This window comes from Platichthys flesus, chromosome 5, assembly GCF_949316205.1.
Source record: "Platichthys flesus chromosome 5, fPlaFle2.1, whole genome shotgun sequence".
Lineage (NCBI taxonomy): Eukaryota > Metazoa > Chordata > Actinopteri > Pleuronectiformes > Pleuronectidae > Platichthys > Platichthys flesus.
The window spans coordinates 1,638,871-1,653,593 of NC_084949.1; the positions used below are offsets into that span (position 1 = coordinate 1,638,871).

The 14,723-nt window shown below is 38.2% G+C and overlaps 1 protein-coding gene across 1 annotated transcript in view; it reads right to left on the reverse strand.

The window, feature by feature from the left end:
- LOC133953412 (teneurin-3) overlaps window positions 1-13,191 on the reverse strand; it is a 355,699-nt gene extending 342,508 nt beyond the window's left edge. Inside the window, exons 1-2 of the mRNA XM_062387329.1 lie at window positions 12,941-13,191; window positions 12,798-12,855 (exon numbers count right to left, since the gene is read on the reverse strand). The gene's annotated coding sequence lies outside the window, so the exon portion shown is untranslated. The remainder of the gene's footprint in view (window positions 1-12,797; window positions 12,856-12,940) is intronic.
- Window positions 13,192-14,723: the final 1,532 nt, after the last annotated feature.

Below are 14,723 nucleotides of genomic sequence, written 5' to 3' on the forward strand. Positions count from 1 at the left end.
CTCTGAAATCATTCCTATTCAGCATTAGGAAAGGCGCTTGATGGAACCATTATGTGGTTGCTTCATGCTAATCACCTGTGATGGTGTGAGGCGGCATACTTTACTCAGAGTGTAGAAGGGTGCTGAGATCTGAGGTCTGGTGACAGTGTTAATCAGTCAACCAGTAGACATGACAGCCTTAATCAAGGCAATGAGTGGCTGGCAGCGGGGCTTGCTGGTTGAAAATCAAAAACAAGTCCATTTATATGTTTCAGTTGCAGACTGTGAAGCGTATAAATAACTTGCATGGCCCATTAGATTCATCACACATCACTGCTTTGACAGAAACACACTAGGTTTCACATGTAAGCACACAAACACTGGGAGTGCAAGTGTCTGACAACTCCAAGAGTTGTCAAAATGGAACAGATAAATTGTCGGGAGAGCAGAGCAAATTGACTCGGTCAAGGCTGTTGATGTATCGTTGAAGTGCAGAGAGGGTGTGCACACACACACACACACACACACACACACACATACATATCTCCTGTCCTCCAGCTGTATCTCAGTACAGAGGATGGGACTTGAACCATTCATACATAAAATCAAAAGTATTACACAATTATCCAAACCTTACAGTCAAGGAGCAAAACATTGGCCCAGATCTGCACCACTATAAGCACAATGTCAGCCTCACACTTTTTGCCAAACAATACACACAGTGATCTGCAAAACATTAGAATCACTTGTATACATTAGACACAGAAGTATATCAAGATGTCACTTCCTTGCAATTCAAAAGCACTGTCAAATTACCACCCATATGAGCCAATTAGTTCAACACATCCATCAGGTGCGCAAACACATGATTGCTTAATTGTAGACACACCAATCAGGTTTACAGTTTGTCTCAGTTGTTAACACACAAAAAGCGAAAATTCTGCACAATTTGCACAACCTTCACTTCATGTACCAATCGCTCGACCCAATATGGCACTAATTCACACTCTATTATTTGCAGACTCTGACTGACTCCTTCTTTACACTCTGATGTCAATTACACATCACTTTGTTGTCAAAACACTACACACAATTTTCCTTTGTTGCACACACATCTCAGGTAAAATCTCAAAGCATCAACCTACAACACACAAATACTCAAATCTCTAAACATTCAGGTCTGTTGAGCAATTTGCAGGTGAGGGGTAAGAGTGAGAGGAGGAGGAGGAGAAGGAGATAGAGGAGGAAGAGGTGATGCCTAATTCATTTTCGTGAAGGGGGAGGGGTGAGGGGTTGAGCAGGCCGGTTTACAGTACTGTGCTATTCTCTGTGAGTACCGAAATCACCCTCTTTTGCTGCATATTTGTGTGCTGTTTTATGAAAAAACTATGAAAAAAGTAGGCCTACACTGAGATTTTTTACAAAAGGAGAAATGGCTCATTCTCCAGAGTCATTGTCATCATATGTTGTGTTCCATTTCGATGATTGTGTTTTCAATTTTGCACTTCAGTGTGCAGCATATGCTTAGTTGTGTGTACTCAATGCATGGCATGTGTGTGTCATTTGAAAATATGGCTGCGTGTACTAAATTAAAACACGAGTTCCATTTTGTGAACAGTTAAGAGATTTTATGGCAAAGAGTCATCTTGCAAAGGGAGTGTCAGGTTTAGCATTATGTGTGAGGTTTTCAGTTTTCTGTGTGCAGTTTTGAGAAAGCCGTTATTGTTTTGAAAAAATGTGTGTTAACAATTGTAAAAAACTGTAAGGACTATACAAATGCAGCAGGTGAGTTCACATGACTTCAACCAAAATGGAAGGCGTCAGTTGAAGAAGGCTGTGGCTGCGGCATGAGTATGTGGAGGTATGTAGGAGAGTTTTACAGATGGATGCTGAGGAGATCCTGCATCTATTCATATACATAGATGAGGCAGGGTTCAACCTGACAAAAGCAAGGAGAGGCAGAAATATGATTGGTCACAGGGCTATAATCAATGTCCCAGGGCAACGTGGGGGTAACATCACCCTTTGTGCTGCCACTACACAGAATGGGGTCCTCCTCCGTCCCGCTAATATGGGCCCTTACAACACACCCGACATTCTCACATTTTTGTGCCGATTGCACAACATTTCGTCACAGTAGTAAACCCCATGCACCAGATGCAATACATTGTCATCTGGGACAATGTGTCATTCCACCACTCTGCTCTGGTCTAGAACTTGTTTCAACACCATCCACAGTTTACAGTAATGTACCTTCCACCATACTCTCCGTCTCTAAACCCAAACTCAAAGAGTTTTCTTGGCATGGGGTGGAGGGTTTACGATCTCTGGCTCCAGGCTCAGGTACCCTCATTGAAACTGTACTGGATATGGAATTTTCTGTTTGTCTGATATTTGCTGAGCTTGCAGTCTTATGCACTCTACTGTAGTAGCATGACAACTGGAAAATGTTTTGTTTTGATTATCAATGTCAACTGATTTGGGTATATGGAGAGAAATTAATTATATTTTCATCAGTCTGCAGCATTGGTCTTGTGTAGTGTTTGGTTAATTTATTGTCTATTTGCACTTTCTCTGTGTACTTCACTAACAATACTCTATCCACTGAGAAGTACAATTCCTAAAAGTGTTTTAGGTTAGCAACAGGAGTGTGTCACTGGTTCAAACTGAATTAAGTCATATGAAACCTGTCTTAGGTGTTCTTTGAATGCATTTCTTCATTGAAAGCAATAAAATGTAGTCCCAAATGTGTAATCACTACTTTAAAATGGTCACAGGTAAACGGACTTTACTTCAATCAGAAGCACATATTGTCTTTTTTAAACTGATGTGCTTGTTCTTTCTCCATCTATATGAAATGTTACAGTCTAGTTTTTGTTACTGTTAAAACACTTCCCCACCAAGTAGATCCATGTTGCATTAGACACAACCCAGGCCACAACTGATCAGGCTGCTGTGTTCATTGATGTTTTTATAACCTTGACCTTGATTTAAAATTAACTTTAAATATGTATATCTTACATACAACCGTAAACTTATTTTTGTATAATGTGTGTGACACTTTTGGTAGTGCAGTGAAGAGAGGATTACTGTTTTGGTCAGGGAGTGTGGACACTGAAGCATTAAGCAGCTATTTCTAACATAATGAAGACATTTCCATTAGTTTTTTTATGTTGTTTCGAAATAGCATCATATTTTTTATATTTAAGTAAACAATTAAAAAAACATTTTGAAAAGTATGCTGTTTCATTCTTTATCTCCCTCATGACAGGTGGGACTTTTTGAGTGTTCTTTTTAATGTTATGCGTGGTTTTATCGCCCGGGTTGTTGCTCAGTGCTGTTAATTTGATAATTTATTGTAAAATGTAGCACTGATAGCCGAACAGATTTCCCCTTGGCGACAAATGACCATATCCTGATGGTAAGTATATTATTCATAATGCCACATTTTTGCTTTTTGCGTCAATCAAATGAACTATAGCCCTGTGACAAAGTGCTTGATAATTAGAAGTTGTAGAACATTAGGTTTTGACTTTTTTGTGAGGCTCTAAACTTAGGAATGGAAACTGACTGATATATCTGTAGGAAAATTTAAATCAAGGATTTCATGTGAAGTTCAGCTTTTCTCAGCAATTGTGTAACAGCCATCAGCTATGGCAGAGTCAGCAGAGAGCATTCACATGCTAGATAAAAACCTAATGAGCATTACAGAATCCAAGTGACGGAACATCACATTCTTAAATTACATTTGGTTGTCAGAAATGTAGAGAAACAAGTCATTGGTCTGTGCAGATGTGCCGGGAACAAAAAGAGCTAGACATTAAATCCACTCTATTCATATACTTAAGTGTAAAGTGGTGAAAGTTAATACACCTTGACAACATATTCCAAATGGCCACCGCAAACTCTTTCAGTAAAAGCAATTGGAATTCATTTAAGTCTCTTTTACTTTCAGACCTTATTTTAACCAGCTGCATAGACACCCTGGGTACTCTGATCTATTCAGTGGAGCAAAGAAACCATATTGCAACCACACAAACCACATTACAAGATTGGATTACATGTTTAAGCAAACTGTGGCAGATGTATGTCTGCTTGTTTCGCCTAAAGGTAGGAGAAGTGCAAGTTAACTCTCAGTGTCAGCATTTTGTCTGTGGTGACTTTCTAGCAGGGAACAAAAGTACATTCTGATTGAAACTTCCTGTGCAGTCCTGGCTTGTCATGACAGACCAGCAAATGTTCTGTGGCCCCAATATCTTAGGAATCCAATGGATGACGGTATTTGTGTTTTCAGGTACTGCTCCGCAAGGCCCTTTAACCTTCTTTATTAATTTGTGTGTGTGTACGTGATGTGCGCACACAGGCACAGAGAGACACAGATACGTGTGCGTGTGTATTGGCTCTGACCACCAGACAAATGTGTGTGAAAACTTAATTAGGCAACAGTAAGAAAGGCTATTATAGGTAAGCTGTTAGAAATTAACCAGTCAATCTAAGGCTGTCTAAATTGAATTTTTACTGAAGCGTCCGGCATCATCAAATCTCATCTCCTCCTCCTACCTCTGACCCCCTGGGTTCAATTTAGGTGTGAGCCCATTTGTGTGTGTGTGTGTGTGTGTCTGTGTGTGTTAGTATAACACAACATAAAGATGTACACTTTTATATTAGCAAGAATACAGAACTCAATTAAGAAAGTGCTTTAGCAATCCAATTAAAACTCTTTGGACAATTCCTGCTCTATACTCCGTTCCCTTCTCCCCTTCTAATAATGAAATAACACACACACATATCCTCACTGGCCCCCTCCACCTTGTCGTCATAATGAAACCGCTTAAAAACACACCAGGGTTTTAAATGAAGGCTTTAAATGTGCAGCATGTTTTTCCCCTCCCTCATTCTTTATTGCTCTTTTCTATTACTTCAATCTTTCTCATCGTCTAAAAGGCCCATCAATTGAGTGACTGTGTTGACTTGTGGATTGAAATGAAGTGGATGCTGTTTGAACAGGTGTTAGAGACAGGAAGGAGTCTTGTCTCCTGTTAGTCTCATTATTCGATTACAGAATAAATTAGCTAAACTGTCCTTTCAATAGTGTGTTTGTGTGTGTAGAGGGTACTGTTAGCGGACGCCTTGTTAATGTGCTCGTTTACCTTCCGTTTTCACAGCCACAAGAGACAAGACTTGGTGGTGGCCATCCGTCTCCTGTGGAAACCCCTAGGCACACTTAGATCAATTTTATATCCCATAATAACATGTGCGTGCAGGCTAGCCTGTGGGTTTAATTACCTGGTGTGTCTCCATGGTAACATAGAAAAGGCTTTTATTAAATTAGCCCAGTGGGTCGGCATTTATAGAGAAGTGTCTGGAGAGGCAGGGAGGCTGGTTATACAGGAGAGCACTGGGGCAACTTGGCCAACATTCATCATCCTACGTGGAGGAGAGGCTCACTGAATTAGTGTCCCCGCTTGTGGAGAAAAGACCAAACAAGGCAAAGTTTTCTAAATACAACAAAGGATGCTTTGTGAACTCTGGCGGTTGAATGTGGAAAGATTCTTTCTGTCTCGATACGATTTATTTAAACTGCTATTTTGAATTCTGACATGTCCTAAAACAAAAGATCTGCATCTAAGGAAATCTATAAAAATACCAGTCACATGTTTGTGCAGTATCTCTTCAAATACTGGTATGGATTTTAGTACATTTATCTATTTCACATCTGTAGAATACATTCTATTTATACCTTAGCACCAGAGTAGTTTTATATTTCATAAATACCTTTGCCATTCAAAATATTTAAAAGTTAATTTGGTCTAAATTACTAAATTAGGGAAACTAGAGAAAAAGGAGACAGTAATCTGAAGCAGTGCAGAACACAACCTACCATCGTGATTAAATAAAGAGGAAATTACATACGCATCTTTCAGACCCCATTTTGTGCATACACCCCTTCTAACGTAAATGTTGGGATCTATTTAAACAAACTTGACAAGAGAATGTGCACCGTTTTTTACGTACTTTATATCTAAATTAAGTTGTGAACGTCGGAAATTGTGTGGATGAAGATCTCTGAAGTGCTAATATTGTATATGATGTGACAGTAAAATTAATAAATGTAAAGTAAGAGCTTTACATGTATATAGTATGTTTTTGTTCTGTTGAAGTTAATCATTACACAATATTTAATATTCAGAAAATGTTAACTGTTCAATTTTACCTTGTGTGCCAATGTTTTCAACTCCACAATGCGGTGACCTTGTTACTTTGAAAAAAATGCAATTGACATTGTGTTGTTTCATGGACGTGTAGAGCTCCACTGTAGGGATAGTGACATCAGTAACCACCACTGAATAAATACGATATATTGAACTGATCAGCTCAATACATTTTTCGATATGACAATTACATTTTAAAAATTAATTAAGAATGAAGGGAAGTGTGATATCATGCCGCAAAAGTCCCCCTGACTACCTGTAAGTAGAATGAGTAAGTAGAACCAGAATTAATTTTACTTAAATTATGAGGTATTAAAACTACAAACTTAACAGAAGTAATTGGAAACTTATGTATTAGTTTCACCAAGGTTTTTTCAGAGCCCCAGCCTTAATTCCTCCTTTGACTATTGTTATAGATTTCCATTGACTGTGATCATATAAGAAATTATATCCATAAAGCCTATGGTTATTATATGAAGTCCTGGAAGAATTTATTACTGCTGTTTTATATCTTCGGTTGTTGACAGTTCAGTACCTGCTTAAAATCGCCTGGCTGTTTATGTTGGGAGTTCAGTCACTGCCTCCCAACTAAATTAGTGGTACGTTCAAGTGGAGAGATGTAATGCCCCATGTTGCTCTAAACGATGTGAATTCTGAATAACATCAATATAACTGTGTCACTGCTGCAATTATGTCATTGTAATTCTTAATAAATAGGTAAAATGTAGAAAGCTCATTAATACATAAACTGCCAAGAATGTGTGCTTGCACTTATTGATCAGCCACCACTGTCAACTGAGCAAGTTCACATGGAGAAAAAATCGTTATCAATTTGACAACACAGGCACTGAAAACTGCACTGTAAATGCTTTGAGTGGTCATCAAGACGAGAACAAGTGCCATAATGTCAGTAACCTAATAAATCTGACAATCCTTGTGTGTCTGTCTTTGAGGAAATGCATGTGTTTGAGACAATGCTTTATATATCATGAATCAGGTATTTATGTCTTTGTGTCCGTGCCTCCTTGCCTAACTCTGTGTGTGTGTGCAAGCGGATATGCATTTGTGTTGTCGGTATAGTTTAATAGGCCAGGCCCTGACATTAAGTCTTCAGTAGCCTGTCATGGAGCTTTATGTTAAACTGAACAACGACTAATCCCCTCACACGAACATGAAGTAATGCGTGTGTGTCTCTGTGCTTTTGCCAAAGGAAGTGAGAGAGAGAAAAACTATATATGATCTAGACTGTTTGGCTGACATCGTTCATTTAGCCATTCTAGCATTGTAAAAATATAGCAATAGAAGGCGTTTGTACATTGATGCACTAATGTGCATTGATGCGTGTGTTTGTCTGTGTGTCTTTGCATGCATGTGTGTGTGTGAGCATATATGTCAAACTTTTTGAAATAATAAGAAAACAACCTACTTGAAGATGATCCATTTTTTTCAATTGAGTATTTACAGAAGTGAGGAGTTGCATGAAGAACTCGTTGAATTTCACCTCTAAAAACACCAATTATTTCTGGCTTTCTTTCTCTTGACTTTTAGAGAACATGTAGAAAATAATAGTTTAAAGCATAAACCAGACCAAAATGAAATGACTCTGTGCTCAAATGGTGAAGAAGGTTAAAAAAACTTAAACTTTTCTCTGATTGCCCCATTAGTTTGGTTCAAGGTGCAATTACAGAAACTCCTAATCTTAAATCATCTTTAATTACAATATCATGTAGTCATTACAGCAGCTCCTAAAGGAAGGAAGTAAAAGTTTCTACTTTGGTGTTTCAGGGTAATTATATTGGCCCTAAATTCATGGCTGAGTGCAGATGTTTTTTTAGGTGTGATGATACACATCTTCTGCACCTTCATTTTATTAGGCACCTCTTGGATTTTGCACAGATATTATCAGCTGTAGTATTGGGCTATTAATCCTCCCCAGATTAAATGGTCATATTTTATATCTACATAAAAAATGTCAGTGATTTTCCTTTATTTATTTTGATTTTAAAGCATATTGATTTTGCGTTGAAAATATATCATCATCAAGTCTGAGTTTATTTGTAATGATCATTGACAAAACTCACTGTATTAGCTGTTAAGTTAATGGAAAGCTTTTACTGTCTACGGCAATACAATTTTACCGAGTTTAAACTGACATGTTGAGAACATAGTTGATTCTCCTTCAGAGCCCTCCATCATTTTAGCAGTTTCTCTGGAAAGTTGAAAATGTCTAAACACACAATCATTTTAGACAACTTGACAGTCATAGAAGAAAAAATTGCATTGTTATGTTGAATCATTGATTGATTTTACTTCCGTTGCCTATACTGTAGCTCTACCTGCCCAAATTGAAGCTGTGGGCCTTGACCAGTCAAAATTAGACATGTCATCAGAGCATAAAGACTTTTCATGAAACCCTTGGCACAAAAGGCTGCACATCATCTTGCGGAGTTGATGTATTTTTTTATGTAATGATATGTGATTTTTCTGTTAAGTCAGAGACAAACAGCCACAACCATCTCCATGCAATAATAAGCCTGTCACAATATTTACACCTACTTTACATAAGTTGTAAAATACAATCAAATTGAATTTCTTTTGAAACGCTGCATTTTGCCTCCTAAATTCTTATTTTATGTTTCTCTGATTCTGATTTCATAACAAAGATCAGCCATTTTCATGGGACGGGGAAAGAGGGAATGTAGGTACAATTTGGATGAAAAATCCCCCTGTCTAAGATTTCATAATGACATATATGCTTAAATTACCTAATATCTCAAAACCTAAAGAAAAGAAATAAGAAGATTCTAAATACCTATTGTAATAAATGTTACAATTGTTCAGATTTTACCCATTAAAATGCAGTACTATTTATGGATCTGATCCTCTCAAGGTAAAGGTGGGTGTATTGTGCATGATTCATTCTCTGTTTAACTTAACAGCATAGCCATGGATATCCCTGCATTGCAGCTATTTATTGACAACCATTATTTTATCTGAAGTTTAATTATGGTTATTATAAACAAGACTGGTCCAAACCTTTAGCTTTGGCAGCCAACAGGGAGACCTAATTCCAATTCTCTGATAATACCATTGCTAAAAGCCCTAAGAGAGCACATGTGATTGCCAAAATAACTGTCTGTGAATAGTTAGCTACGTGTGTTCCCAATTCTCCTCTATGTAAACCATTGTGTTAGCTGGCTGGTGCTTTTCAATGAATTGCAAAGTCAGGTTTTGAAACCACATTAATGATTCCTCAGCATTTTTAACTTTTTAGAGATTCAGCAAAGACAATTGTCAAAGATGTAGTTTGCAGCCCAAAGATTTGTCTTTATTTTTTTCAGAACAAAAAAAAAATATATTAGAAAGAAAAATATTGTTCTGTTAGAAATAAGGAACAGTGTATAATTAATTAGCTGAGCTGGGATTTTTGAATATTTTCATATTCAAAATGGTTTCGGAGGGTGTTTTAAATATTCCACAGAGATGTTATGTTATGTACTTGCCCTCATTGCTTTAATGAAGGACTAGTGCAAGTTACTAGTTTCAACATTTTGGCCTGGATGGCTGCTGCTGGGACATGAATAATCCCAACAATTTGTTTTCATAGACAAGCAGTAGCTCCACCGTTTGCTTTTGATTTCATATGATATTGCACAATATCATGAGACATCCTGTCTCAAAAGGATGATCCAAAATACTGCAGCACAGGTGCTGACAGGAACTACAGGCAGAGACTATATTACTCCTGTCTTTCCTCTCGGCAAATTCAGAATAGAATTGAGAAATCTGCTGTTCATATACAAAGCCAATATTAAAGAGCTCACAGCAACGTATTATGCCAGTAGATCACTTATGGTTCCTAAAGTCTGTAAGAGTAGAATGGAAGGTACAGCCTTCAGCTACCCGGCTCCTCTCCTGTGGAAGCAGCTCCCACTCTGGGTTTGGCAGACTGCATCTCTATAGTGAAGGTTAAACTTAAAACATTCGCTTTTGATGAAGCGTAAAGGCCTAGACCTATGGGGGACTCCCATCATGCAATATGGTTATCTCTATAAATCTTTGTTTGTCAAGTGTTGGTGAGTCTGTGTCGACTGCAGCATCAGATTTCTGTTCTTGGATGAGATGTCTCTCTGCTCAACACAATTGTAGAGAGTGGTTATCTAACATATTGTGGCTTTTCTGTCACCTTCAAACAATCTGACCTTTCTCCTCTGACCTTTCATCAAATGTCTTATACTTCTCACTGTTTCCCATACATTGATATTTTTAGCAACCACCACAATATTACCACTCACCAAAATATATGAATTGTCTTTTTGTGTTAATTTTAAAAACGGTAAAACCTTCTATCATTGCAGAGCTGTGCACAGTGCATCATTCCGACACACAAACACATCAACACCAAACCCATCTGTAGTCTTCATGGTTTAAATATACATAATTTGGTCTTTGCAAACTTTAATTGTGTATTTGTTTGGTTGGAAGTGAGGTCTGATCACCAGTATATTACTGGAGACACTTGTGAATACACATGTACTGAGAGCTGTCTACATGTGATCAGATAACTGAAGATGGATTTATTAGATGAATGAGTGATGAGTGATGAATATTTTAAATGTATTTGTTATAAATGCCAGGTCCTCGACATCAATATTTGTCTTGTGTTAAAGCTGGTTTCACCAATGTACAAAAACAATCGGCCTTGGCCTTGAATTAAGGAAAAGTGCAAGAAAATCTGCAGTTTCAAATACTTGAAAAAGGCTTATGAGGAGAATGAAGAGACAATGGAAAATAAAAAGTAACCTTGGGTGGTGCTGACTTGAATGAATGTAAGTGATGTTGATATGAAGAACAGTCACCTTTGTCCTCCATTGTAATCAGTCATTCAGCTGCGACAAGAGTGCAGCGAATAGGGATGGATGGTGGATTGTAGAAAGAAAAATAGTCACCAAAAAAGGAGCCATGAAGACAGATTGAGAGGAAGGCAAAAAACACAGATAGAGATAGAGAATAATGTGAAGCAGGCAGATAAAATGAAAGAGGGACCGTGAAAGACATAATACCCAGGCTGGCCATCCAGTTTAAGTATAACAACACTTTACTTTATATCACAGATTAAGTTATTATTGTTGGTGACTTTAATATTCATGTTGACAATAATAGTGATAGCCTTAGTGCTGCATTCATTTCAGTACTAGACTCTATTGGTTTCAGTCAGTGTTTACACTAACCTACTCATTGTTGTAAATGGTAAATGGTTTTGTATTTATATAGCGCTTTTCTAGTCTTGATGACCACTCAAAGCGCTTTACAGTACAGTTTTACATTCACCCATTCATACAGTGCATCTATTCACAGCACTTTGTTATTCTATGGGGTGCCGTTCAGGGTTCAGCATCTTGCCCAAGGACACTTCAATATATAAAAAGGGTGAAGACTAGGATGGACGTGTTGTTCTTGTTGGAGGACCACACCTCTACCTCTCAGCCACAGCTGCCCAAGATCTAAGTAACATTTTTGCTGATTTAAGATGAAGTTGCATATTTTCTACTACTTCTTTTGACACAAAGGATTTTATGTCACTTTTTCATGTGAAAAGATGCCCAACAAACTTTTGTACAAATGATTATTTATGCTTACACCTCCACATGGCACCAAGCAGGATGCTCTGTAAACTCTGTAACTCCCTGAAAATGCATTTGTGCTTGCACATTGTGTATACCCTAACGAGGCTGTGCTTACTATCAAGTTTGTGCTGAATTATGCTTGCCTGCAGAGGCACGTGAAATCTACATTGATGTTTTTATGGGCCACTGATGCCTTGAGAGAGTGAAAGAGAGAGAGAAAACAGCAATGGGGCAAAGAACACTGCACATAGCCCTACAGTAGCTGGAACACAAAGGTCATCCTGGCTGTAGGGCATGCAAGGATTTTCGGAGCACTGTGGCCAGAGCAAGATGAACCAATGGCCATGGCTGACGTGCAACTATGAAATTCACATCAGTACTAAGTCCTCATGGGTTGTACCAAACTCATCTCCAAACTTGGTCTTCATTCTGACCTCAACGAAACGCCTTTAAACTTTTGTGACTCTATATTGCACAGTTATGATGCCATCATTAAGGCAAATCCTGCCTCGTGACACTGAGACACTCAGACAGATATGTTTGCCAAAGTATTCTAAACCACCTCTGTGGTAATTCTCTCCACTAAAGGTGTCTCCAGGGCATAATTTTACCAAGGTCACACACACACACACACACACACGCACACACACACGGTTAAATCAATACCAGCTGGTAAATATTTTCTAAATTGCTTGGTGCAATGGGGAAGCAATATATTTCGGTTCAGATTCAACAGAGTGAATGTCAGCTTGGCGTGAGGGTTACCTCCAGGAATTCCGATGTTTTCTTTGAAGGCTGATAAATGAGAGTCTCAGTTAGCAGCCTCTTTAGTCAGGTATCTCCATTCATGTGAAATGGTGGTCACTGTTTAAACTGCTCTTGCCAAAAGTAGATTTTTGCCTGTGGTTCACCTGCTTCATCTACAAGGACCTCACTCCTTGTTTGATCCGTTTCTTGAGAAAAACAAGATTTTACTTACGTTTTCAGACTGCATTTTGAAATCCCACCAGGTCTTGACATCAGATTAGGACTTACACCTTGATCAAAAATACTTTGATTAATAAGAGATTGTAAAATCACCTGAAAATCAACTGTAGACACACACGCAGCTCCTGGCAGTACCTGAGTGTCGTCTGTGTGCTGTCACACTGAAGACAAATATTTCTTACTGAGAGGTAAATATTCACTCACAGATAACATTATATGCACCCTTCTCGCTCTCTTATTTTACTTTTTCTCCCCTGCCCTCTCCCTCTCTTTTTTCTCTCAGGGTAAATATGTATGTACATATCAATCTCTCTCTCTTTTTGGTGAAAGTATACTTCAGTGACTACTCAACTATATAGCTTATCTACATAGAGCAGACCGCTCTCTCTCTCTTTGTGTGGGAGTGTGTGTGGGTATGTGTGTTGGTGGGACAAACGCCTCATCCAAATCCTGCAGTCCGAAGTTCACTGATCCTGCTCCAATATGTCATACACACACACATACACACTCAAACACACACATAGAGTAAGTGCATATCACGGTGCTTATTCCGGTAAGGATGGGGAACAGACTAGAGAGTTGAGTGGCTTGTCAATGTACAGGCTCTGAACAGATTTTTGTCATGTACAATTTACTGCTTGGTGCCACAACATAAAGGTCCACCAAAACAAATCTGATTGTCTTATTTTAACAGTCACTCCAGCAGAACCAGCAGAACCTGTAGGGGTATATTTGTGTGTGTGGGGGGGGGGGGTTTGGGTGAGTGTTGGATGAATGTCAGTCTCTAAATACATTTAAATGAAATTTATTCATGAACATCTATTCAGAAGGAACAAATGGGCACAAAAGTCATCGAGGGGAGAGACAAAGTAAGGCGTGGGTTGTTTTAGTATTTCCTAGGGGTGTGGCCATAATAGCAAAAGTGTTGCCATCCTGACCTTATAACCCTATAATTCTTAAATTAAACTGCACATTGTTACCACACACAAATTTAGTCCAAAAAATGCGTTTACAAACGATAGAGAACACTGTCTACAGGTAGAATACATAGGTTTCGATCTCCATAAAAGTCCATACAAATATTTCAATAATTAAGTGTAGATACCACTTACAATCTACTATTACAGACACAAACAAATCAGCATCTGGCAATGAGCTCGATAAATTCTGCTCTTCTCATTCATCCAGCTGTTTTGAAACTCAGTTTCAACTTCAGAAGGTTCTTTGATATTGTCTTTTCTTTACACAATTACAACCTGCCACTGCATGGGAAAGTTCTTAGGGAAGGAAGTCCTAAGTTACTGTAGCAAGTATAAATATTGTTTTTGCAAATGTAAGATGCTTTTTCCAGAAGAAAATAAAAATACCTCCTTGTTTGCCGGAGAAAACCTTTCAGCCAGTGAAGGGGCTTGGCAAATCACAGAGGTTGTGATAAGCAATTTAAGGAGCCTTTATATTTCATTTCAATCAGAGCAAATCCGCTCTAATTAAAAAAAAAATCATTGTAAACTACTCAACCTTTACAGGAGACTTCCCATTCCCAATATCAGGTGAAGTCATTAATGACAGTCCGCTAGCGCTTCATTTCTCTCCTCACTAAGTCCACTCCCTCTTTTGCATTTTTATTTCCTTTGGTAAGAACAGAGCAATAAAACGATAAGAGAAGTTACCTTTAATTACTTCTTTTTGCGTCTTTCTTTTTAAATTAATTTTAATTACAGGCTTCAGCATTGCCTGTAAATGTCCACTTTCTGCTCATCTAAAGTAATGTGACTGCTAATGAAGTGGAAAGTGAATGTGTTGAGCCAAGTGGCGTCTTGGCTTTAAGAAACTCCTCTGCTTGTTCACTTACACAGCGGTCAAGGATATGTGTGCAGGTTGACATCCATGTGTTTTTTTTTTCCTGTTAAACTTGTAC